The sequence below is a fragment of the Coptis chinensis genome, chromosome 2, assembly GCF_015680905.1.
Source record: "Coptis chinensis isolate HL-2020 chromosome 2, ASM1568090v1, whole genome shotgun sequence".
Classification (NCBI taxonomy): domain Eukaryota; kingdom Viridiplantae; phylum Streptophyta; class Magnoliopsida; order Ranunculales; family Ranunculaceae; genus Coptis; species Coptis chinensis.
The window spans coordinates 96,764,218-96,790,891 of NC_141457.1; the positions used below are offsets into that span (position 1 = coordinate 96,764,218).

General features: G+C 36.1%; 3 long non-coding RNA genes across 6 annotated transcripts; 1 reads left to right on the forward strand and 2 right to left on the reverse strand.

Moving 5' to 3' along the window:
• Window positions 1–2,870: 2,870 nt before the first annotated feature.
• On the reverse strand, window positions 2,871–4,684 carry LOC147519354 (uncharacterized). Its single transcript, XR_015214216.1, has 3 exons — window positions 4,216–4,684; window positions 3,555–3,688; window positions 2,871–3,144 (listed from the first exon to the last, which is right to left on the reverse strand). It is a non-coding gene; the product is annotated as an uncharacterized LOC147519354 (long non-coding RNA).
• A 104-nt stretch (window positions 4,685–4,788) lies between these two features.
• Window positions 4,789–9,930, reverse strand: LOC147519355 (uncharacterized). 3 transcript variants are annotated; one of them, XR_015212178.1, is made up of 5 exons: window positions 9,532–9,930; window positions 9,321–9,431; window positions 6,089–6,230; window positions 4,997–5,123; window positions 4,789–4,832 (listed from the first exon to the last, which is right to left on the reverse strand). It is a non-coding gene; the product is annotated as an uncharacterized LOC147519355 (long non-coding RNA). The 3 variants fall into 3 exon arrangements; XR_015212177.1 differs by having other exon boundaries at window positions 4,798–5,123; XR_015212176.1 differs by having other exon boundaries at window positions 4,798–6,230.
• Window positions 9,931–10,495: 565 nt separating this feature from the next.
• LOC147519356 (uncharacterized) lies at window positions 10,496–11,690 on the forward strand. Of its 2 annotated transcripts, XR_015214218.1 has the most exons (4): window positions 10,496–10,641; window positions 10,779–10,856; window positions 11,055–11,147; window positions 11,394–11,690. It is a non-coding gene; the product is annotated as an uncharacterized LOC147519356 (long non-coding RNA). The 2 variants fall into 2 exon arrangements; XR_015214217.1 differs by lacking the exon at window positions 10,496–10,641 and having other exon boundaries at window positions 10,660–10,856.
• Window positions 11,691–26,674: the final 14,984 nt, after the last annotated feature.

The following is a 26,674-nucleotide window of genomic DNA, read 5'->3' on the forward strand; positions in this document are numbered from 1 at the left end:
TAACAATCTTTTAGATATCACACTATTATTGAATGTCTTATATGTTAATTTTATTTGAGGACGTGCTTTCTGTGAAATTGGCATAGAGTGGTTGGATGTTCATAATGAACTATGTAAGAGGATCCCATAATTTCTGAACAAAAAATTTGGAAGACTATCAGTAAGTATATCCACCATTCATGGTGATGATGTTTATAAGTTTCTTGAGGAAAATTCATTAACCTATAAGGAAGTTATCTGTCTATGAGAAGTGTCCTTTTTTTAAGGATACAACTTCTCTAAACTGGACTCTTGTTTTATTGGGGGATCTATAGGTTGAATTGGATATTCAAGAGAAAAATAAAACGTGATAGTTGTATTGCAAAATACAAGGCTAATAATAATAGCCAAGGGGTTTCAATCAAAGACAAGATTTATACTACTTTGAAACCTTACTCATGTAACTAGAATTTATTCTACATAATTCTAAAGACTCTAGTTGAGTAGTTGTGCGGAACTACAATACCAAGTAGTACCAAGTGATGAGCTGAAGGTATACAATTTAGTTAAATCTTTGTATGAGTTGATTCAAGCGCCTATAAATGGCATGAGCAATTCAACAACATATTAGTGTCATATGGATGTCAAAGTACCGTTGTTGATAAAGGTGTGTCTTTTCTTTAGAGTAAAGCAAGACATATGTGTTCATCTCCCTTTGTTTAGATGATTTAATATCATGAGTGCTAGCATTGAGAATGTGTATGAGACAGAGAAATTCCTATTTGAAACACATAATAGACCGTCATTGAAAATGATAGTTCATTATGTTGTTAAACTCATTTCTCAGAATCGCTATATTCAATTGTCAAAATGTTGACGTTTGAATATGGTTGAAGCCCACAGTGTACCTTAAACCAGACCGGCCGGATGGTCTAAGGGAATTTCGGGCACTATAGAATTGAATGACTGGTGAATATAGGAATTATAACTCATGTTGGTCTTATTATATTATTTTAGCACGTAGTATAAATATTTTTCATTGAAAAGTATGGGTATTCTGATAGTAAGTATGCGTTAACACCTTTTGTGGCAAATATTCATCTTATGAAAAATAATCTACTTGTGTTTTCTCATACTAAATATGTCAATATCATTGGTAGCCTATTGTACTTGATGAATTATATATGTGAGACATGACATACTGAGTTGATAACCCATTGTTCTTATAAGAAACATTGGATGTATATTGTCAGTTTATCCAAGTACTATAGCGGAGCCATTGATTATGGAGTTATATTTAGTAGATTTCCATCATTGTTGGAAGGGTAATGTATTATAAACTGGATCCAGTAATGTTTATGTGTTTACCCTTGGTGGAAACTAAGTGTCTTGGATATTATCCAAGCTTATCGCCTTATAAAAGGCATGTGATGATGTTAAGTGGGTTAGCAACCTCTTGACAAATCTTCCCATTGGCTCTAAACAGCCTCTTGATGTGTCTATGTTTTGCAACTGTCTCATTGCAATAGCTAAGACATAAAATATATATATGCAATGGGAAATGTATACACATAAGTTTGAGATATAACTTAATCAAGCAGCTGCTAGAGATTATGTTAGGTCGGACTTAGTTTGGCCACATGTCTGACCGCACCACTTATTTGGAGGCAAGTGGTTATACGTCGAGGGGGATGGGACTTATGCCCATATATAGGGCGACACTGACGGCAACCCTACCTATGTGATTGGAGATCCCATGAAGTAGGTTCAAAGGGAAAAACAAATCACTTCGTCGTCCTGCAGTACTATCGTCTTATTTATTTATGAGACGTCCCACCCTATGGCGAGATGGTATTATAGTAGACTTTGTATAACTAGAATTGCAATGAGTAAGGATGAGTTATTTTACTCTTATTGGAATCCATAGTCCATTTTATAATGAGATAGTGTATTTTAACTGCAATGTACACTTGATGGATATCCACCTACATGAATGTAGAACTGGGTCGGTTCTTATGAGTATATGAGCAAGTACTCTAGAGCATTCATGGAACACGTGTATGAAGGGGCCAAAAAAGCACAACACCGCTTGAAGCAGGGCATATAATAAAAGAGCAATGTGTGTGCATATGATCTATTTTACTACAAGGGAATGTTGGTTCAAAGATTTTTTAATCCACCACTTTCACGTATTATAAGACATGTTACCCTATGACTGGTTCAAGCCCGTAAAGCACCAATATCTTATGCATTATTTTTTCGATTCTCTCTGGTATTTAGTTAACCCTTTTCTTTTGTAATATCCTATTCTAAAATAGTGGGGGACTATTAGTATTTTGAAATAGTGGGGGATTGTTGGAATTTCTTGTGTATTTCTAAAAACTAGTGTGTGTGTGTGTGTGCAAAGTGGAGGAGATGAACAAATAGTGCTCTCTCCACTTTAGTGCATAATAGATAGTCCCACATTGGTTATCCACCACATCGAGTCGGGTTCAGGCTTGGGCTTGGGCTTATTGTTGTGGGTAGTGGTTGGACCAATTGCCTAAACTTGTTTTGTTTTTTTCTTGCACTACACCAGAATTTGTGATTTGCGACGGTCAAATCCGTCGTTTTTTCTGATTTGCGACGGATTTTTGTGTCCCACGTTCCCGTCGTTAATCGCCCTGTCGTTAATATTTGCGACGGGATAGTCCGTCGTAAATGGAATTAGGAAACGACAAAAATATCCGTCGCAAGGTCGTCGCAAAGATAAAAGACGGCCTTAGCCGTCGTTGTTTAGAAAAATTATTTTAAAAAAAAATATGCAGGCCAAATGACCTGCAACTGCTTAGAGTGGCTGATTCAAAAGAGATCCCCCACCCTTACTACACATACAGACTACACAATTGTCACATACCAAATTTTAACTTCATAACAAAAGAATACAACATATGAGTTTCTTAGATAACTATAAATACATTTAAAAAGCACATAGTAACTCCATTGCATAAATATCATTATTTGCTAAGTGACTCTTTCAATCAATAATTTAGATGAACAAATAAATAAAAATCAAAGAGCTATTAACTAAACTTCATAACAAACTATAGGCTTTAGCTTTCCATCACTTGCACCATGCTTCCATGTATATTCTCGATAAGCTAGCCCTTGTGTAACATAAGGAGCCTGCACCGACAAAAGTTTTTAAAAAAAGATATAACTTGATTCTAGAATCTAAAAATAGGACATATCTAATAAACAAAAATTGTTATAAAAAGGAGCAATACACTAGTTCATCATATTTGAAGACGCAAAAAGCTAGAATATAGTTTATTCTTTAGACAATTCTAAGCATGAAGTAAAACAATCTTCTTCCGGTCAATACCACGCATACATAGCTGCATACACTTTAACATGTATCATAACCTTATAAAATAATAAATAGACTAGCCCTTTGATAAATCTAACTTCAGTAAATTATTTGGCTTATATGATACTAGAGGCATAGGGCTCGGATCCCGTCAACATCAATAAGTTACTATGTAAAAAAAATGTATAACCTTAGTTATACTGAGATACATGAAAAGATAACTTACTTGGATCAGTTAAAACAATCAGTCCATCTACTCCGAGTGGTTGTGTAGGTACATGGCTGAAAATACATGGCTTACTAGATAGTTTGGTGTGTAGCATGGACAACAATCTTTCTATACATTGCTACATAATCAACCTGAAAACAACGAAGTAATATATTTCGACTTAGTGAGGGATATTTAACCATAAAAAGGTACATATCCATGCAATAAAAATGATGTAAAGGTTCCTCAACCCTTTTGCTATCCATTATACTACTCTAAACTACAAACCAACCCATCTAGAAATCAAGTCCATCAATTTAGGATTAACTAAACCATGTTGTAATATCCAACTTGGTGATAACTTGAATTCATTCTCTCTGGCCATAATAGAAAGTCCAAGAAAAAAAAAAGACGAGTGAACAACCCTTACTCAAAAACCAACAAACAAATTCAAGTTCAAACGATTAAAATGCTAACAAGCTAAAAGACTTCATTGAAATGAAAGGTTCACAACTACAAGTAAAGATCAGAAATATTAAATCATCACAACTAACAATAATATTGAATTCAAAAGAAAACAATATAGAGTAAAGCTCAATACCAGTTTAGTAACTTAGCTACAGTTCTGCGCGCTTCACAGAGTTAAAAACTTATTTTGTGCAACGTTGCCAGAACTTACCTGATTCAAAGAATTCTGTGGAGTTGCATATTCAGCTGCTAGAAACACAAAAACCTGCAACATTTGGAAGGCAGTTAAATGAAATATGAACTTCAACATAAGAGTTAGTTCCAACTTGTTGTACAGAAACTTCTCTTTATACTAATGTCTGGCATTGAAATTAAAACTACATTAAGGGTATCAACTTAGAATGCCTGAGAGCAACACTTCCAAGCAAAACTAATTTTATCCGAAAATACATGAGAAAAAGAGATGGACGACAAAATAAAAAGTTTTAGGAGCTCATCCTACATTACATGAACAAATTAATTTCATATAATTGAATCCCTACGGAAGAGGATGGATACTATTTGTTTAACTGTGACCAGATGAGGAAAGGCATCCCTCAATTCATACTGCTGCTGCGTGTCTCGCTTGTTACAACCATACCAACAGCAGCAAGCACCAGCAGGTTCATGGCAGCAGCAGGCACCAGGCAGCGACGACACCAAAGAAGCACCAGCCAATGACAAATGAAGCGGCAGACAATGGCAGCAAGCAGCACCGCCAGTCCATGGCAGCAAAGCGGTGGCAGGTAGCAACACCCAGCAACAGCAAGCAGCAGCACCCAGCACACACTCCACCCAGCACACAGCACAAAACAAAACAGTTAGAATGAATGTCTAGAATGGCATAACCAAAAGCAGTTAGAATGGAGCAAATTTGAACAAACCAAAAGCACGTACTTTTCACGAATGGCATAAGAAAAACTATTGAAACTAAATGACACATGAGTACTCACAATTCCATAAAGCAGATGAGTAAAGCAACAAAAACGCTCACACCAACTAAACAATGAACCATCAGGCTGTCTCACAAACGCTTCAACCTCGTCCCACTCAGACTTGACAAACTAAACTAGATGGCACCTACAATGAGAAAAACTTTTATGTGAATTATCCTTTTTAAGCAATCTGCCTCTACTAAGCGACCTCTTCTAGCTACTTAAAATGTCTCTACTATGCAACTTGACTCCTAAAAGCAGTTGAATTTCCTCCAATTCCTGGCAGATATTTCATGTAAAGTCTTCAATATTTCCATCCAGCCCTTTGAGAGAGCTCCTTTTTCAGTTCTTTATATTTATTTCATATTTTCAAGCTTTTCCTAGTGCATTACAAGGGCAGTGAAATTTTTTAGAAGGGATAAAATGCTCAACTATGTGTCACACCTAAAGCCAATATAGAAATCTTCGATAGTACAAAGATCTAAAGAATAACAGTGGGGATTTTACATAGTTTCCCATCTGCTTAATCAGCCCTTACCAACATGAAGTCATTAACTGCCTAATACAAAGGGAATTCAAAATAGATCCATTTCAACCTCGTACTTCGTAAATATAAAACGTGGCATGTTCAGGAGTTTGTGATTATTACCAGTCTAAAGTGGTTTGCAGTTTGCAAAGTGACATGTCTACTCTAACCAATAGTTACTTCCAATAACCAAAATTAGGGATTCCATTTCAATCGATGAGAGTGATAGCCACCATTTCAAATACTACTCTGGCTAATTCCGCCCCCAATAACAGTATCCTTCTACATCACTTCTCATCATTTTTATTTCCTAACCTTCTCAACCTACACCTCCTTTACAACATCTACCTTTCAAGGGAAACCCCCCAATATGGCCCTCTTTTTCATATCAGTATCCTTCTACATCACTTCTCATCATTTTTATTTCCTAACCTTCTCAACCTAAACCTCCTTTACAACATCTACCTTTCAAGGGAAAATTTACACACAACGTAACTCATATCAATAAACAAGACAACAATATGAAACATTAAATAACAATATCACACAATAAAAACAACAATGCAATTAAAATTTGGACTTACGCGATTGTTTCCTGCCCACCACCTTGTGTCCCAGTACTAACAAAAATACCACTAGGCTTCCCAGCAAGTTTCTGCTCCTTCCACAATTGCCCAGTAGAATCGAAAAACAACTTCATTTGTACGTGCAGCCATTGACCCATACCTAGTAGGAAACCCAAACAAAATCCCATCAGCCTCAACCAAAATCTCGGCATTTGACATAACTTTAATCCCACCATCTTTCTCAGGAACTTTCATTTGTTCCAAAACTTGAATTGATAATGTTTCAGGCACCCTATATAAATACCCTTCAACCCCTTCAATTAAATCAACCCCTTTTTGTCCATACATTGAGTAAAACACTATAAAAATCTTCAGCTTTGAAGCTGTTGTTGAGGGTAATGGTAGTAAATTTGAATTGTTGTTCTCTTCTATGACAATGTCATTGTTACTAGTACGTTTGTTGTTCAATGTCTCTTTCTTCAGGTGATGCTACTGTTGGTGCTCGTTTCCATAATATATACACTAGTAGCCACATATATCATTAATCATCCCCACAAGCTTGTAAAATTAATTTATATAGACTTTTCAAGATGCACACAAATATCAAACAATCTACCCATAAATGGAATGAAATGAGAATTACTAAGAAAGAGACTTTGAGCACAGTACTTTTGTGTTTACGAGCCAAAGTTCTAGCACACGAAAGTCTAAGTATATACTTTATTCGATACAAACTCTTTTTTTTTTGAAGATCCGCTGTAATAATGAGAAAGACGTCTACATATACGAACAAATCTATCGATATTATCAGAATCTGATGAATCGGAACATTTCCCCTCTACTGAGCCTACTTCGGAAGCAACTAAGGATTAGAGCGGACGGGAGGGTACCACCCCTTCCATCCATCCGGATAAAACCGGATTGCACGGATTAGGCAGAAGAAAGATACCATTTACCTATGTTATATGCGACTGTGGAGCACGAGTATGACAACAAGAAGACCAATTATGGAGAGATATGCTACCAAATCAGAAGAGCAACTATCAGAGCACATAACAGATCAAGAGGACACACGAACAACTCTGTTCAGGACCTTTCTCGATGCACTCACCGGCTTCTGACCAAAACGAGAAGAGCTCCACAAATGTTTGAATGCTATTGGGCTACTCCATCTCCAGGCATGATAAAAGTTAATGCAGATGGGTGCTCTAGAGGCAACCCAGGAAGAGCTGGATGGGTCTAAAGGGGCGGAAGCTAGTAGCAAGCGAAGCGATAAACCAAGTACTCCTTGAAAACAAGCACTGCTTTAAAGGCTATTCCTCATTCTTGATAGCACAGGAAAGATTCTTTTATCAATGGAGCAGACGAGAATCCGATGTTTTAGAAGACTTTGTTTTATTGTCTGCTAATTATCGTCTTTTAATGCTATTCCCTTCCACAATGAATTCCTGTAAATGCATCTAAGGAAGCCCTGATCGCTCTACTGCTTGGAAAGGGACATCGCACTAAACCAGCCCACCTTTTTTATAGTAGGGCTTTTCTACTTCCTAACGAAGGGGTTTTTTCTTTCTATTTTTTTAAGAAAGATTCTTTTTTGAAGCTAGCTCTCTCACCCGCCTATCTGCCATTTCAATATCTATTGTCTCCGTTTACTCAGGACTCTTGCAGGGGCGGTCCCTTGCTCGGCTATTCGAACTCGCCTTAGGGCATACTTATTAGATCTCTTAAGGTGCTATTGGCAGAGGGGGAAGCGTCACTTAGATACTTTCAATCTGAAGGAAGGCAGTCGGGAAAGCCCTAAAGGTAAGAAGGTCTTTGTTCAAGTCAAGTCACGAACTCCTAATCAAAATGAATATAAAGAATTGAACTTGTTAGTCTTTCTATCCGAAACGTTTGTTATTATCCCTTTTTTAAATCTATTGGATTAAGGAATAATCTTTCGTATCAATCATAGTCGAACTGAAGAAGAAAAATATTGAAGATCTCAATAAATAGATGTAAGTACAAAGAATAGATATGCGATCTCAAGCATTCTTCTTTTTGGTCGACAATAAAGACGCATAAACGATATAGGAAATGGGAGAGACCGCCACTTATCTGGGTAAGTCAGTCCGCTTCCAAGACAGCTAATCACTAGTTGGCCAGCCATCCAATTTGAAGGAGAAAACCCATTGGCTTTGAAGCCGTACCGTAGCTCTTTCAGATCCTCTGTTTGCTACTACTTCTTTCTAGTTTAGTTCCGTCATGTTTAAGAATATCCTATCTCTCTCTTTTGCTTCCCCAACCGATTGCCAAACCTCTATCCTTGTCTCTATTCCGGACCACTGCTTTGTAACTCCACTAGAAAACCAACAAAGCGTAGGCCCAAAGAAGAAGATACACGCTGAAACTTCGAGATGTTCTACTTGAATGAAGGAGCGATCTATATAGAATAAGAATTGAGCGAAATATTGAAGGTTGAGTGTGATATACCTGGGGTGTTTTCTGCTAGATCGACAAAAGGAGAGTTGTATGGGATTGAGCTACGGCAGGTTTGCCCGAATGGTTCCCTCGCAGGTCTTAATCGAAGCAAAGAAACTAGCTAAAGAACATAACTTTCTGCGGGAGGTGAAAGAGACTCTTTTATAGTAACACGTATATCCTATGAATCAAAATTTCAACACTCAGTCTGCCCTTAAGGAACCACCGGATAATGGTATATGCTATAGAAGGTGAATCCCCAGTTCAGCTAGACGTTAGCCTGTAGTGACAGCTATTCCCTAGGGCATGAAAATCCTCGGTGATAGTTCTTTGCCTGCTACTCCTACTACCAGTCGACTAAGGAAGAGCGGGGAGGGAATGTTTACAGTAGTATAATAAAGAGGGTCTTGGTGCTAGATACACCGCTACGGATGCTGGTGGATCTGGTAATGGACTTGGTCTAGCTACCTCCGTGACTTCTTCTACTGGTGCAACTTCCCCTGCCATTTGTGGTTCTAGTGAAAGGGCTGGTATCACTCCAGTTTCTGGTCGATAAGTCAACTCCTCCATTCCCCGATGCATTGTTTCACTCAATTACTGCCTTCAGTAGACAAGAACACGGTTTGTACCAGCACAAATCGCAAAATTTCATCAATTGAATCACATCCTATTACTCAATAAATATTTTAATTCTTAAAACTAGTAACAGACCAAAACACATCTTGAGACTCCTTGTACACCTCTCTAGAGACTAACAAAAAGTGTAGTACAAAATGAGGGTTTAGCTAACCTTGGAATTTTTTGCTCCAAATGAGTGTAAACCCAACACATTCGAGGATTTTCATGTCATCCCCAACACGAAAATCAATTTCTCAGCACCGCTCAACCATTTTTTTGAACCCTAACCCACAAACAAACAAAAATTAAAAAGAAAAAATCTATCCAAATGCTATTAACTAGTAAATAGAGAGTCTCCAATCAATAGGAAAGAAAAATCGTACCTTGAAGCCTTATAGGAAGGGGATGAAATACACTGATCCAAGAGAGAAAGAGATAAGGAGGAAGACTATGGCTGGTGGGGATTGAATACTTTTGTTGGTGGAGAAATCATTGATGGGTTGAAGAAATTTTACAAAAATCTTTCAGCGAGACAAGGGTTACAGACGAAGAAGACAAAACTTTAGTTTTGAGGCAACTAGGGTTCAATTGACTGGCGACGACATAAAAGAAAATTAGATATGCTTTCGCCCGTCCTAGATTGAGGACAAAAAAAGTTGTCGCCTATTTTTCGGGTTAAGGCCTTGCGACGGATTTTCTCACGTTAAGGACTCAAAAGCCCGTCCTAAATTTAAGACAGCAATATCTGTCTTAATAGGTCGTCCTATTTCAACAATTCTGGTGTAGTGTTGAGCAACAAATTTTGGTGTTCTATTAGGAGTTGGTCTCTCTTCCTTATTTGTTTAGGAGACCGACCTAACCTCTATAAATAGGACTGTGAGTCCATAGAGGGGATAGACTTTAACAGATCAGAAACCCATCTCAGAGAAATAGAAACTATAACTTATCATATTCTTCTTCTCTTCTTCCTGTAGCCGCCAGAGAGAGTTATATTGATGTTCTAGATAATAGTCTGTTCTAGTGCAAAGTCAAACTGCTGTTAACCATTGAATCCTGTGAGGAAGACGTCACTGCTGTCTTTCTGCACCATTAGAAGGGGAGAAATATTTCCTTAAGGACAGCCTAATCCGCACCTTGGTTATTACCTGTTAATTCTATCCTTGTCTACTGTTCTTTCTGTTCTACTCTAGTTGCTGTGTTGATACAACTATTCTAACAATAATTTACACTCTTAAATTGTAACTGTTTGAAACAATTCTTATTTCTAGTTTTGTGCTTAAACAATTTTAAGTTAAAACAATTTGGATTTCGACAGCTTATATGTTAGTATGTTCGAAGTTGATAATCATTTTCTGTTATAAATTGTATTTGAAATATAATGAATATTTTAGTCATTATATTGTAGTAGTGAATGCAGGAATAGGGTGCCAAGCCCATGACGAGGGATGCCGTTGAATGATGGTTTCACATCGAGTAATGTTTGTCAAGTCGTGGTAAGTTGTTCTTACATATGTGTTTTTCAAGTGTTCCAAATGGTATAATACTATAATCAGTAGACTTGTATGCAATAAATTATAGTTCTTGATATTTTGGAAGAGGAATTGTGTTCCAACTTCTATATATTTTCCAGATGTGGTTACGTGACTCTCAGGATTGCAAGGGACTAAGCAGTTGGAGAGGCTTAAACAAGTGCTGATGGGTGAACAAGGTAGCATGTTGTCTTTGATCTTCATACATCATGCCTTAACTGTATTATTATAACTTTATTATGCATCTGTAACGGTTGGTAGATTTGTTATTCAAAGAATTCTTTCAGCCTTTAGGGTTTATCAATTACCTTATGATTATTGTTCCACACATTAAATTGTCATGAGTGTCAAATTTGATAATTTGGGTCTTGTTTCAGGGTGAGGAGCTATTGGGAAGTCTTGGTTATATTCTCTAAAACATGGAAGCCTAAGATGACTAAAAGCAATTACAGTGCCAGTAATTACGAGAGGTAATGATCATATTATTCTCAATCTTTGGAATTTACCAGCTGGAATCGTGTCTGTGTGTTTACTTGTGTTGGGTTGCAGGTTATTAATTGAAAAGAAAGGGAAGTCTATGTGCTTACCTGTGTTGCCTTTGATTTCTTTAAATTTATGGTTTTTACCACAAGCAATTGAAGAGAACATCTCATAGTTGGACATCGCAATTCAACGGTAAGCAAAACATCTCATTGTTTGCTTGGAAACTTTTGCAGGATTAATATAATTACAGAAGGGATGAATGAGCAAGAAGCACAAAGACGTAACTGTTGAGATACCAAGATACAGATTGGATACAAGCAATAGCAATAGCAATAACAATAGCACAGTAATTACTATAAAACCACTGATTGTTAGTGGTCCGACTATTTAAGTTACCTTTCAGTCTATTTCGCCTAGTTCCAAGTACCAACTGATTCGTTGTCCTATGTTTTCAGTATATACAATTTGTTAAGTTGTTAAGTAACTTTCTTCAGTATTTAACTTTATTGAGTAACTATTTGATTTCGGCATTTTGGGACTTGTAGTGTGACTGCCCCCTGAAAAAGGAGTATGTGGTCATGTAATCCTCCTAACCAAATGCAAATTTGGTGGAGGGTGTTTTCCTTCAAAATAACCCTTTATACTTTTGTATCATACCTTGTGTTGTAATTGACCTAGGACAAACAACTCAATTAATATAGTTGAACTCTGTGTCCAACTTTTTCTGCAAATTGGTCTCTTATTTGTTAATGATGATACTTAATATATTTTGAAAACACAGGGTTCCAACGTTCAATCAATGGCATTGTGGATAGTTTAGAACCCCTTGAAGCTCACTACCTCTGTGAGACTTAAGCCTCTATATCATGAAGATAAAAAAATAAATAAATAAAATAGAGATAGAGAGGGGAGAGACATAGAGAATGAAAAGCTCAAAAAATAATAATAATAAAATGGCTGTAAATAAAAATTCCACAAAATGAGAAACAGCATGCAATATTAATGATACTAGCCTCATGCCACATACCTATCACGTGGAACAATCTCAAGCCCCACTATTATTATTTTTTCTAATTTTAAATTTATAATAGAAGTGAATTACTATTTTATCTCTATATGTGCAATCATTTTTCTTACCCCGGAGCCCACTAAATTTACACTTTTGCTAGAAAACAAATTTGATAATTATGAAAATACAATTTCACCTCCAAAAAATAAAAAAAACAAAAATAATTATAAAATTACCAAAATACTCCTACGTCCATACCAATCACTATTCACTCAACCCCTCATTTTTCTATATATTAAAGATTTGACGTTCACACATGCCGTAGCAAATTAGTATAGGTTCAAGTTACCAAAATAGAATACTTTAACTAGTCAAATAAGTTACAATTAAATACTGACAAAGTCACAAATTTCTAGGCACAGGAATATAGTCAGCTAGTCAGCTTTAAGTATTTAAGTCTTCATCACTAGCTGTGTGAAGTACTCGAATGTCAACTCGGCCAAAACAATTTATTGACAACATGCTCACCCAACTGAATAATATCAGAGGCAATAGCAACAAAGTATTGAACCGGTGTAGTAGTGAACCTGTTACCGGTGTAGTAGTAAACCTGTTACACAGGGGGACGGAGTTAGGATTCTAAGTCAAAAGTACGAGATTATGTGCCCACTTTATTCCATCCAATTATCTTTTGTGAGAAGGTCTAAACAATAAAGATTAATAAAATTATGTGTTTATTTTAATTCATAAAATTAAAGTGTGTTGACTACTAAAAATTTAATATGAACTGACAAAAGTAACTACTTAAACACTTAAGCCATTAATTGATACTACTATGTCTATATATATCTACATAATCTAGTCGACAAGTCTACAACAATTCAACAAATTGTTAATTTTCTATAATGTTATAAATCTATATAATCCTACTATTATGTAAAGAAAACTGTAAAAGATTAACATTGAAAGTAAAAAATTATTTTGTTTTTTTAAGTGAAAATTTTATTGATAATGATAATGAGTTTTAATTACAAATAATTATGACAAACGTCAAACAAACTGCACAAGTTCTTTTTATATATATATATATATATATATATATATATATATATATATATATATATATATATATATATATATTTTTGAGGTCTAACACTTGTTTAAGAATTAAGAGTGAAAGAAATGAGGGATAACTTACTGGTTGGACTTTGAGCCTTTGGATATTTGTTTTAGTCTCATTAACCCATTAAACATTTAAAGACACACTTGTCTCTATTTAATGGTTTTGGACTCAAATAAATGATAAATGATAATTTTGTAAGGACAAAAAGAGAATTAAAAAAATCGTTTGTTTATTGGAATGTTTTTTATTAGTTTTTTTTTATATAATATTTTTCTTTGTTAATTATATTCTTACTATAGTTGTGAAAATGTTAGGAGTGCAGTAGTGGAAGTTTGTTAAAAAAAAGTAGGGGGTGCGAGTCCTTATAATTTGAAAAAATTTCTAGACAATTAGTTATATGATAGCGGAGATTTTCTAATCTCAAGGGATACAACCGCCCCCACACGCACCCCTTTATATCCATCTATGTTGTTACAATAAACAAATGTTATATAGACCACATAATTGATTGAAGAATGAGCAATTTTACGCCATAGAAAATTACTCTGCCTATCTTTATTATCTGTAAAACTCACTAATAATTGATTAAGTATAGAACGTATTAAATGACAATAAGACAACCAAGTTTATATTTGGGGTATTTTCAATATCCCAATAACCGCCTTAATCCAATAATATCTCCCAAATTCATTTGGGGTATTTTCAATAGGGACAAAAAAATAATAATTAAAAAAAAAAACAAACAAACAAAAAATACAACAACAAAAAACAAAAAACACAACAACAACAACAACAACAACAACAACAACAACAACAACATAACCTTGTAATCTTGTACTTTAGAATTCAAAATCATTAGTTGTTGATTGAGACATAGGCTAGACAAAAAACGTGGGTAGTGATGTCTAAGAACAATTTTTGGATGATCGATCTAAGATCACACGAATTACTGTTCGTAATTGAAGATGAGTGATAGGAATCTAGTTTGAATGAGGTTGAATTGAAGTGAAACAAAGCTTTTTATATATCAATAATGGAAGTTTGCAATTGCTCTGTTTATCTATTTTGTTTTCTAACAATTTTTGTGAGAATAATCGAATGAATCTTTTTTCTTCTCATCTAGTCTTTATATAATGTCTTCAATTAGCTTTAACCCAATCAACTCCTGACACGTGTCCATTGTTTTCTTTCTTTTCCCACTAAATACCTGCAAATGTTTGAAATAACTACGAAATATACTGAGATATTGACCCTTATGTTGATATCTCAAGTTTTGAAATATCAGATAAAATATCTAAAAACACAATATTTGCCCACTACATGTGGTACCAAAACCAAAATGATTAAGTGATCGTTCTTGTTGACCCATTATGAGTAATGGTGAACACCGTTGACCCATTTTGAATTATATTAATCATAGCTTTCTTGTTCATTTAATGGAATCGACTATTAAATTAATCATAACTATATTAATCAATTCAAAAAACAATAAGAAAGATATATCAACTCACATTGGTGAAATGAATAAAAATCCAATGGCCACAACACCTAGCAAATCAAATGAATAAGAAGATTAATAAATTATCAAGAAAGTTGAAACCATGGTGGTGAAGAAATAATAATGAGCTAGTTAAATAGCTAGCATGCATTAACTTACCAAGCACACATATTGCCTCGTTCACTACAGTTGTCTCCATTAATCAAGTCCAGAGCTTAAAGAGTAAGGGGATGCCTCAAAATTATAAGAACGAATAAGGAACTTTTCCATTTCCCATTTTATAAGCAAGATTTTCAAATACGGTTTGGTAGAAGTGTATAACAGATTTTCAAAAAAATTCAGCGAAACTGTTTCTGTTTGAAGCGGCGAAAACCGTTTTTGGTTGGGAAATGTGAAATTTTTGTCTTATTACAAATACTCCGAACAATTAGGAAAAGCATGACACCTGGAAGGGGTTTATGTTTGTTCGGTCTTACAAACATTCTAAAAGAGTATGTACAATCGTTATGGTATTTTCACTATTTTGGCCTCAAAACCCGGCTTGTATAGTATAGCATGGTACATTGTCAATTATTTGTATGAGAAAAACTCACTTTATGGGTTTATGAGAGCATTCCCAATGTAAATCATTTTTTTTCACCTCCACGTAGGACTATTTTTCTTTTTTGCTATTTTTGTGGTGAAAAACAAAAAAAAGTTGTCCAATGCAGAAGTGGCTTTAAACCTCGAACGGAATATTTGATTCCGTCTGAATGTAAAAATCGAAAAAACGGGCGGACAGAATGAAAAAAAAAAAAACAAAAAACAAAAAACAAAAAACAAAAAACAAAAAACAAAAAAAAAACAAAAAAAAAAAAACGAAAAAACACATGGACAGACCATCCGAAAAAATATAAAAAAAATATATATATATACACGAGACGGAATAAAATGTTCCGTCCATAGCTCACAACTCAGTGACAATCTCGATAGCAACTGTTATCCTCGTTGTGACTTAGTTACAAGTCACCGCATTGTCACCCTTAGAGCATTCCCAAATGCGGTGAAAAAGAGGGGATGTGAAAATTTTCATTTCCTTTTGGTTCAAAACCAAAGCCCAATGCGAGTGTGAAAAAAGATGGTGACTATTTTCCCAAGTCATTGGTGAAACCTTCAATCGGGATAGTGGTCGACTTGTGAACTTTTTGACCGGATGTTGGATTCCGTCTCGTGTTTTTTTAAAAATCGGTTTTTTTCCGAACGAATGTTTCATTCCATCTCGCGTGTTTTTCGGTTTTTTTTTTAACTTCGCAACAAAATACCATACGGGATGTTACATTCCGCCTCCATAAAAAGCCTCGGGCGAATCCAATATCCCGTCCGTCGAGATTATTTTTCACATTTTCATTGGACAGCTTCACCTTTGTTTTTCACCAAAAGCGGTGATAAGAGAGTGATGCCTACGTGGAGGTGATAAGAGGGAGAAAATATTGACTTGCACTGGAAATGCTCTTACATTGGGGAAGTGTTTTCTGGTCCAAAAGGTGAAAACTCTCAATTTTCCCTCACAGTGACTTGCATTGGAAATGCAAGAATGTAGATAACTTTGTGGAACTTTCTAAATTTTTAATTTTTATATAAGGTCAAAGTTGGCAATTAACGTAAAAAGTCTCTAAGTTCAATGGTAGGGGCCTAGAGCAAAACACTGTTTTGGCGGGAAGCTGTATACATTTTGAGGAGGATACGGACAATACAGTTTTGGAATCATATTGTACAGAAAGTTGCGAAGCATATGCAATTTATTCTTGTCATATAAGTTACGAGTGCGAATTTGTTGCACACGGTCAATCCGTGTGCTTGTTGACACTGCACCATATTCGTCCACGTGTGATACTTAAGACTTTGCTTTGACTCAATAAAGTAAAAAAAGAAATAAGCAGAAAAAACAAAGTAAATAGAAAACAAAATTGAATACATGATGATTTTCTTCTTCTCCATTAATCACCTCTTTATTTCTTTTTCATCCAACTGTAGATGGGATTGGTCAGAAAAAATCGTCATTAACCAAACTTTTACAATCTAAGAACTCAACACACAATTATAAAATCAATATGAAGTTCCATTAATTCAACCAACTCTTATAGAAAACCCAAAACATTCCTGCAAAAAACTTAGATAACATGTTTCAATTCAAAGACATGTTACCCAAAACCCAACTTTCTCTCTTGAATGTGCACATTCATTATTTAATTTGAGTTAAAGTGAGTAGTTTATGGAACGAATTTAGTTTGAAGATAACCAAGGCTTTTTTTGTTTGGTCCCCATGCCATCCTCATTTAGCCCTTAGAGCATTTGCAATGCAGGTGATAGAGAGGGGGTAGTGAAAACTATCACCTACTTGGGTCCAAAACTGCTGTGCAATGCAGGGTGATAATGAAGGTGATAATTTTCCCCGAGTTCAAAACGAGAGGTGAAACCTTCCACCGAAGTTTTTCACTCGACTTGTTAACTTCGACGGGATGTTGGATTCCGTGCCTGATTAAAAAATCACCGACGGAATCCAACATCCCCGTCCCGAGTCCTAACGGGCTAGTTTACCAACGTCAAAAAGTCGAACGGTCAAAACGGTCAAAATAAAAACTTTGGTATATATACAACATTTGTTTCATTTCAACTCACACTTCCAACAATCGAACTTCATATTTCTTCTTCTTTAAAATCAGTTCTTAAAAAACCAAATATCAAATGGCATCAACTCAAGCATCTCAAGCAAGTGGTAGCACTCAAAAAGCGAAGAGCTCACTTTAGCATGTCCGATGATCAAGCTCTATGTCTTGCTTGGATAAAAATTAGTGAAGACTCTATTATTGGTGCTTTCCAAAATGCAAAAGGATTTTGGAATCGTGGTAACAAACGAGTTCAATCAAGCACGTGGGTCGAATAGGTCTCCCGATTCAATTAGCGGAAGGTGGAAATATATTTCAAAAATGATGAACAAATTTGTTGCAATTGTGAATGCGGTGGAGGCTCGACATGCAAGTGGTACAACAATACAAAGCCGGGTAATTACAACGTTGTCAATTTGGAATTTATTGATTATCTTAGTCTTAGTCTAATTATTTCCGTCTTCGTCTAATTATCTTAGTGTATTTATTATTTCCATTTTAGTCTTAGTCTAATTATTATTGCAGTTTAATTATCTTAGTCCTAGTGATTATTTTAGTCTAATTACCACCATTTTTTTTTTTAGTTGTCCGAGGCAAGGATGACGTACCAACTACAAGAAAAATCGGCTTTTTCACTTGATCATTGTTACGTTATACTCAAGGATAATCCAAAGTGGAGTAACGCTTTTGAGGCAAAGTCAAGCCCCCACAAAGGGAAAAAGGTCGCAAAATGATGGTGAAGATTCAACTTCTAATTCACCAAGTATTGGTGGAGTTGAATTGGAGGGTTCTCAAGAAATAGAGTCCAAAAAGAAATGGAGCGTCCTCTTGGATCGAAGAAAGCCAAGTCCAAAAAGGAACCAAGAAAAATCAATTGGTATGTTGGAGGGTTACTTTTACATCGTTTAGAGGATACATTTTCACAGGATGCAAATGAAACACAAAAATGCTTAGAACTTAGGGAAAGGGAACTTGCATATGGTCAAAGAACTGTAATGGCAAGAGAAGAAAAAAATCGGATTCAAGCAGAAAAAAATCAGGTTCAATTGGAAAAAAATCGGCTTCAAAAGATGCAATATGAAGCTAAGATTTTAGCGACCGATACAAGTGTCCTCCATCCCGATACCGCTTTTATAATCGAGCAACAACAAGCTGAAATACGTGCTGAATGGGGAAGGGCTAGAGGTGGTTCTAGCTCTAACTAAGCTTATGTATTTTAATTATCTAGTATTTTATTTTAATTAAAGCACTATGTATTTTAATTAATGCACTATGTATTTTAATTTCACTGTCTTTTTAATTAATGCACTATGTATTTTAATTTCATTGTATTTTTAATTAATGAACTATGTATTTTTATCTAACTGTTTTTTTTTTTAATTAATGCACTATGTATGTTCTGTCCAATATAATTATTTTCATAGAAATACAATTACCAATAAAATTAAAATACATTGTAATATAGTTCATTAAAATACAACTGATTAAATACGTTGGAACTACATAGGAAATACATTAGGAAATACATAGGAAATACGTTGGAACTACATAGGAAATACATTAGGAAATACATAGGAAATACATTAGGAAATACATAGGAACTACATAGGAAATACATTAGGAACTACATAGGAAATACATAGGAAATACATTAGGAAATACATAGGAAATACGTTGGAACTTAATAGTTCACGTTAGGAAATACATAGGAAATACATTTTCATTTCCATTTTAAATTTCGCCTCCTTCTCCCTCATCTGGATCCGACCAATTTGGATCATAAATTGGTACCGGATCTGCTGTTTCTTCAATGCCAGTCCAATTAAAAACATGTTCAACTAAGTCCTTTTGAAGATTAGTATGTGTAACTTCATTTCTGATCTTATTTCTTGCTTCAATCATCTGATAGACAAAATGAAAACCATCATCTTCTTCAAAAGAAAGCGCGGTATTGTTTCTTTCCTCCGACCTTTCCAATTCCAAACTCCACTTTCCGCTCATTCTCAACAATCATATTATACATTATAATGCATGCCTTCATTATATCTCCAAGAACAACAACACTATGACAACGCGCTAAGCCTTAACAATATGCCATCGTGCACCGCAAAACTCAAAACGTCCTTTCAACATCCTTTCTTGCAAAGCTTCTTGGCGTTGAGTAAAGATCTTTTCATGCTTATTTCTTGGATAACGAATGGCTTGAACAAATGTGCCCCATTTTGGGTAAATACCATCGACAAGATAATATCCCATATCATAGTCATTACCATTCACATTAAATGCAACGGCGGAGGAGCCTCACCTTTGCTCTAATGATTCAAAACATGAGAACGATGAAGCCGTTAATGTCATTATCGCGAACTTTGGTAGGCCGAAGAAGCAATGCGGATCCAACAATGTTTGTCCGCAACGGCTTCAAGTATCAAAGTTGGTTCCTTCTTGTACCTACATGTGTTCCAGCCCGTCCACTTGGGCAATTCTTCCACACCCGGTGCATACAATCGATTGATCCAAGCATTCTGGAAACCCCTTGCCGCATTTTCAGCTAATATCCTAGCGATTAATGCGCGCGCCTCACTTGGTCGATCTCAAAGTACTCTTCCCTCAAACGCCCGTGATAATTGCCTTGCACCAATGACTTCATAGATACATTTCTTTGTGGAATCTCAATTTGTAAATACTCATCCGTTGAATCGGAAGAACTACCGGTTGCTAATTGTGCAACTGCAGCTAGTCCCTTTTGTAACCCGAAATTGCTTGCCGACCCAATCCATCCACCTTGTCTTTAAAGTAATGTCGTCGAATGATGCAAAGTATGCAACATATACATAAAAGCTCTCTTGTCATCCACGTACCTTCGCCTAAACTTATGAGGAGGCCACCTAAAGGTGTTGTGAAGTAATCCCTCATTATCTTTTGTTTCTTGAAATCACCACCATCTCTAAAGCGTGTACTCTACGCCCCTTCCACCAGATCCGCGTTTATGCGTATCCACATCTTCAATTTTAATGGCTGCTTGAGTCATTAATGCCCTGACTGATGGATAATAACTGCAACCTCCTCCTCCTCCTTAGCCTCATCATATCATTATGCTCATCTCTTACTCTTTCCATGTAGTCATCTTCTGAAATTACCCGGATGACGACGGTGAAACGGAAGGCGAACTATTACTACTAGATCCTCCCATAACCTTTGGTTATATGCAATTCTTTCTTCTCTAGACATTTTTCCTATTTTAGCTAGCTTGGTTGTGGGGAAGAAGATGGGTGTTGTTTGTTTGATCTAAAAGAAAGAAGAGTAAAACGAAATATGAAAGGTAAGGTCACATATGATAAGGTCACATGTGATACTTTGATTTTGGTCCACTTACCAATTGACAACACATTTTATTAGATTTTTGTTCACTCTCAAAGTGACAACACATTGTATCTAAATGTCTATCAAATGTACCCTCAATAATTCCGATTTTGGTCCACTTACCAATTGACAACACATTTTATTAGATTTTTGTTCACTCTCAAAGTGACAACACATTGTATCTAAATGTCTATCCAAATGTACCCTCAATAATTCCGATTTTGGTCCACTTACCAATTGACAACACATTTTATTAGATTTTTGTTCACTCTCCAAGTGACAACACATTGTATCTAAATGTCTATCCAAATGTACCCTCAATAATTCCGATTTTGGTCCACTTACCAATTGACAACACATTTTATTAGATTTTTGTTCACTCTCCAAGTGACAACACATTGTATCCAAATGTCTATCCAAATGTACCCTCAATAATTCCGATTTTGGTCCACTTACCAATTGACAACACATTTTATTAGATTTTTGTTCACTCTCCAAGTGACAAACATTGTATCAAATGTACCCTCAATAATTCCGACATAAAATTGCATTATTTGGAATAGTAAAATGTCGCGAGGAGGAGGGCTTAAAAACCCGGGCGGATGTTACATTCCGTCTCGGTCAAAAAAAACCAGACGGGGATGTTACATTCCGTCTCGGCATCCCCATACACTATTCTGTCGAGAACCTGTTTAACTTCACCTTGTGCAAAATGAGTGATATTCCAAACTAAAATTTTTGTTTCAACAAAAACAGGAAATGAGTGAAACAAATATGAAGCGAGTGAAACGAATGTGAAGCGAAGCCGAAACGAATGTTCCATTTTTGGAAACATCTGAACTTATAAATTTTTTATTTTTTTTTTGCCATAACCTCATTTGTTTTATTGACATATTCATATCAAAACCTGCTAATATACTTTGAAAATAATAAATAAGACAAACAACAATCATGAACAACACCCAAGTCTAACACGAAAACTTCGTAAAAAAACTAACTTATAATTTCTAAAAAAATTGGACATAACCTCCTTTGTTTAATGACATATTCATATCCAAAATCATCAAAGAAAAACACGCTAATCAAAAATCATTACAAACAACAATCCCAAACGCGCCATAAGACAAGTAATGGCATACGGTTAATACAAACTACAAAAAATCTATCTTGAGACCTCCTCCCCCCTACGAAGGCTCGGTCGAAGAGCTCTCCCCCCTGCGTCGTTGTCGCCTCTGGTTGAGCTTGAGCTTGAGGTACTCCACTTCCGGCATTCTCCAACTCTTGCACCGTCCTCTGAAGGCGCGCAAAGTTCGATTCACGTTCTTCTTGTAAGCACTCAAAACTTCGGACGAGAGGACTCCATGAAGGACTCACGCGTGGCATAAGCGAGAGAGAGTGTAGTTAAGGAGCTCGACCTTACTTCATCTGTTTAACAAAACAAATGCAAGTTAGGGGTTATAGTGAATACTAATAATAACAAATCATAAATAAATTCAAATCATACTAACCTCGGCTAAGCTGCTTTCGGTAATCAGACAAATCTGCTACCACCTGCGGCATCTTGGGTAGAATAGGTATTCTCATATCTTGCCCACGAGAAGTAATCATGCTCGATGCCAAAGGTCATCATCATCAAATATCACGTGGAGTTCTTTGCGGCATCTGAATATCATGAAACACCACGGCCGTGGTAGTGGCAACTCCACTCCTCACAGGGAAATGAATGTCGGGCCTCGATGCTCCGAGTAACCCGCTTCAAAATTGGTGCCCCGGTATAACGCACCTAGCAAGAGACCTCGACCAACCCTCTTCCAATATAAGTCATAATTAAGCCCGTAAACTGAAAGTGATCGCGTCGGCCACTCATTTGGGTTTGCTCTATAGTGTGAAAAAGCGGCGGGGAAGAATATCGAGGTATCATATCCATAGGTGGTGGGTAAGGTATAACAATCTCTCCGATACTTGCCGCCACATCTGTCCCCAAGGTACCATCACGATGGCCCGACCCTATAAGTATCATTAATTCGGCCCGAAAAGAAACCTTGCTCTATGACACATATATGATAGTCTACGGTACTCACCGTTCTTCCGGAACATCACGGAATATCCGCGTAAAGAAGTCGAAAGATGAAGGACTCGACCCGGGGTTGCCACTCGATTCGACTAGCTCCTAAAAGCTCAATCTGGCGGCGAGTGTTATGAATATTATGTGATAGGTCCCCATACCCCCTCGCTACGATGAAGCCCCCATGCTTGAATCGTGGAATCAGGTCATGAGTCTCATCCTCTTCCAACCTCTTCACACACAGATGCATCACCGCGAAAATGTTAGGTACCACCAATCTTGTCATCAATAGATAAAATACAATATCAATATATATATAAACATGTCAACATTAATAATTAGATAAATAAATGAAATGAAACAATAACTTAATAAATAAGACTTACGGTATAATCCAAACAAAGCCGCTTAAATTGCCTTTAAGCGGCTTTTCGTCTCAATTCGCGAGGTCTAGCCCGGTAAAGGTATGCCAAGATGGATTGACCCGGTCATAATCCCACATCCTCTCTACGCCCGCGGTGACCATCCACCCGATCGTAAATAACTATCGGCATATCCAAATAATACCGCACCAACAAAGTAGAAGAGGAAGGCATTATATACTTCGTGGATCGACTCCTCACCAATATGATAGTCTTTTCGGCTTCTCCTTGAGTCTATTCAAATATCTCAAGTAAACCAACTCATATTTATAGCTCCTCCCTTAAACCCTTTCGGCCGATAATCTCAAAACTTCGTCTTGCTCATCATCTTCAACCAAATCAAAACCTTCAAAGAAACTTCATCGCCGTAGTAAAACCTCTAAAGTTTCATCAAAAGGAACGGCATCTCCATAACCAATTGGGATACCGTGAGCATTGTGAAATCAAGAGGGTAATCCCAAGCTCACCCCATGGGAAATGAAATGTGTGGGTAGTTGGCCACCACCGCTCAACTATCCCAAACAACAACGCTGATCATTTTGTCCCAAATTAGAATTCAAAAACTCCCCAAATGGTGTGGCCGGATATAATATCGAATAACCGTGACAAAATTAGGATCCGTTTTTGATTTCATACAACGCCACCCACGACACAACATTTGAAAGTGCACAACGCACTTTCCATAAGTGTACTTCCTACATTCAACAAACACAAAATACGATATAATTACAACTATTTTTTTTTTTTAAAATACGACAAATTCAAACTAAAATAAACTAATATAAACTAATACAAATTCAAACTAAAATAATACGACAAATTCAAACAACAACAAACTTGATATAAACTAACATAAATAATAATAATTAACATAAAAAAAAATCAAAACTTACTTGAGATTCCGCCACTCGATTTGCTCGTGTGTCGGACCGATGTTGACGCTAATGGTGGGTGGTCCTCGATTTCCTGGGTGGAAAATTAAACCCAAGTTCAATTTAGTCCTCCTAAGCCCACATTCTACGCGTTCTCGGCGGCGATCCTTTTTGCCCATTTTTTGGAAATTTTAACATTTCCAAACCATCGGAATGCTCTACATGTGGTGAGGTTGGTGGGGATGGGTTGGGGGTGGAGAAGTCATTATGAATGGAAATTTGTGTTCAAAGGTTGTTAATGGAGGCTACAAAATCGAATTTTTGGTGGAAATGAAGTGAAAATGGAGCCTGTTTGCGTCTGTTGATATTGAGCTATCGACGGGGATGTTACATCCGCCTCGTTATAAAATATCGGATGGGATGTTACATTCCGTCTCAGTATTAAAACCTCCGCATCGAATCCAACATCCCGTCCGAAATATTTTTTATCACCTCTGCATTGCACAACTTCACCTTGTTTTTCACCGGATTGGTGAAAAGGGGGGTGAAAAGTGATGAGGTGGCGGTGATAGAGGGGGGGAAAACTATGACTTGCATTGCAAATGCTCTTAGTAAACTCAGTTGGATTTTTTTGGGAAGAAGTAATGAAATAATCACTTTGAATGATTTAATTAGTGGAGAAGAAAGAAGAACCTCTTTGAATGATTTGATTGTTCATTTTAGTTTTATCTTTCTCTCTCTTTTATCATTTTTTTATAATTTAATTTGGGAAGTCAAGGCAATTGCTGTAAAGTGTATACATGGACGGTTTAGATGAAGTGTCAACAAACACACGGATTCAGTGTGTGCAACAAATTTGCACTCGTTGTTTTACACCCTGATCACAAGAGACCTCTAACGCTGACATCAGTCATGTTTGCATTGCATATATCCAATTTATTCTTAAGCGCAGCTTAGGTTTTATGTTTTTGATAATGTAATAATTATGTAGCTTTGTGAAGATCACCCTTACTATGTCTATAACTTTGCGTTTCTAGATTCCACGTTGCCTTTGGTTGTGTCATGGTTGACTCATGCTAAATCAGGGATCGGAGTGACTCTCAAGGACAAAACAGCCGAAAAAGTAACTCTCTAACACTATTTTTTTTTAATCACTCACAAGAATCGGATAGATGAAAGATCAAATATACCCTTAATACGAAATAAAAGCGGACCTAGATAAAATATCAAGTATACCCCTAACGCGAAATAATAAACGGCACAACCCAACCAAAACGACCCGGTGCATATAGTATGAACCCCAACATACTGTATAATCAGTAATAACACCTATTGAGAGCTATGCATAGTCACTGTTTATTTCGCAACATAGTGAACAATTATTGTTCATACAATAACATAGTGTGCGTACGAGGAATATTCACCTATTTGGGTACGAACAATCACCAAATTTCTCTGCTTTATAAACATAACACAGGGGGGGAGGGTGAAATTGGTATTTTAAAAAAATAAAAATTTCTATGTTTTATATTTATAATAACACAAAGGGATATAATTGGTATTTTAAAAAAATTAAAAAGGCTGGACCAATTTATTTTGTCCTTGAAGATTACTAAAATTGAAATTATGGGTTCGTGAGTTACTTAATGCTGAAATTTTTTCTTGTGAGTTACTTAAAAAAAAACAGTGTCCTCTACAGTTACTTTGGCCCGAAATTGTCAAAATTGGTCATCTGGACTCTTTTCTTGCTTGCTAAATAATAGAGGAGCAAAGTTGCACTAGATAGAGTGAATGAATCTCTCAATATGGATGAGTCAATCGTCAACGACATATTAAAACAAAAATAAATTAAACCTCTGTCATCTTATTCCCTTTGTTCACAGTTCCCACTATTTCTTCCTCCATGCTATGAAACACATATCCCCAACCAGTATGATATGATGATCACAACAACAGTGTTTGTAAATTATTTGATTCGACTAATAGCTTTAATAATCGAATTGTTCAAAACTAAAGGCAGTAATTTTGTTGATTATTGAAAAGTGTAAAATTTCCATCATTGATTTATGTGTGTTAGTTTGCTAGAGTCTAAGGAACATCAAAATGTCAATTTGTAACAAGCACAAAGCTTATAAAAAGAAGAGATGGAGGTGAAGAAGATGAGGGCTGAAGTGTCATTTCATTTGTATTTTTTTCCTTAAAAATTGTGTGGTTCTCTTTTCGATGTCAGTCACGTTGTCATAGCCAAACAAAAGGACAATTTTGTTCTCTTTTTTGGATGGTATTTGCTTCTAACGGTTTACAATGAGGATAGAACTAACCCACATGGTCTAGCACAAAAATAAAAACATCTAAAGTCGACTCTAATTGGTGTATTACAATAAAATAATGAGTCAAACTCTCTCTCACTTCTCTCCTCTTTCCTCACCAGCCAATCACAACTGACTTTACAAATGTTTTTTTGTGCTAGGCCATGTGTTGTAGTCGCCCTCTTATAATGATGTTAGATCCTTGGCAAGG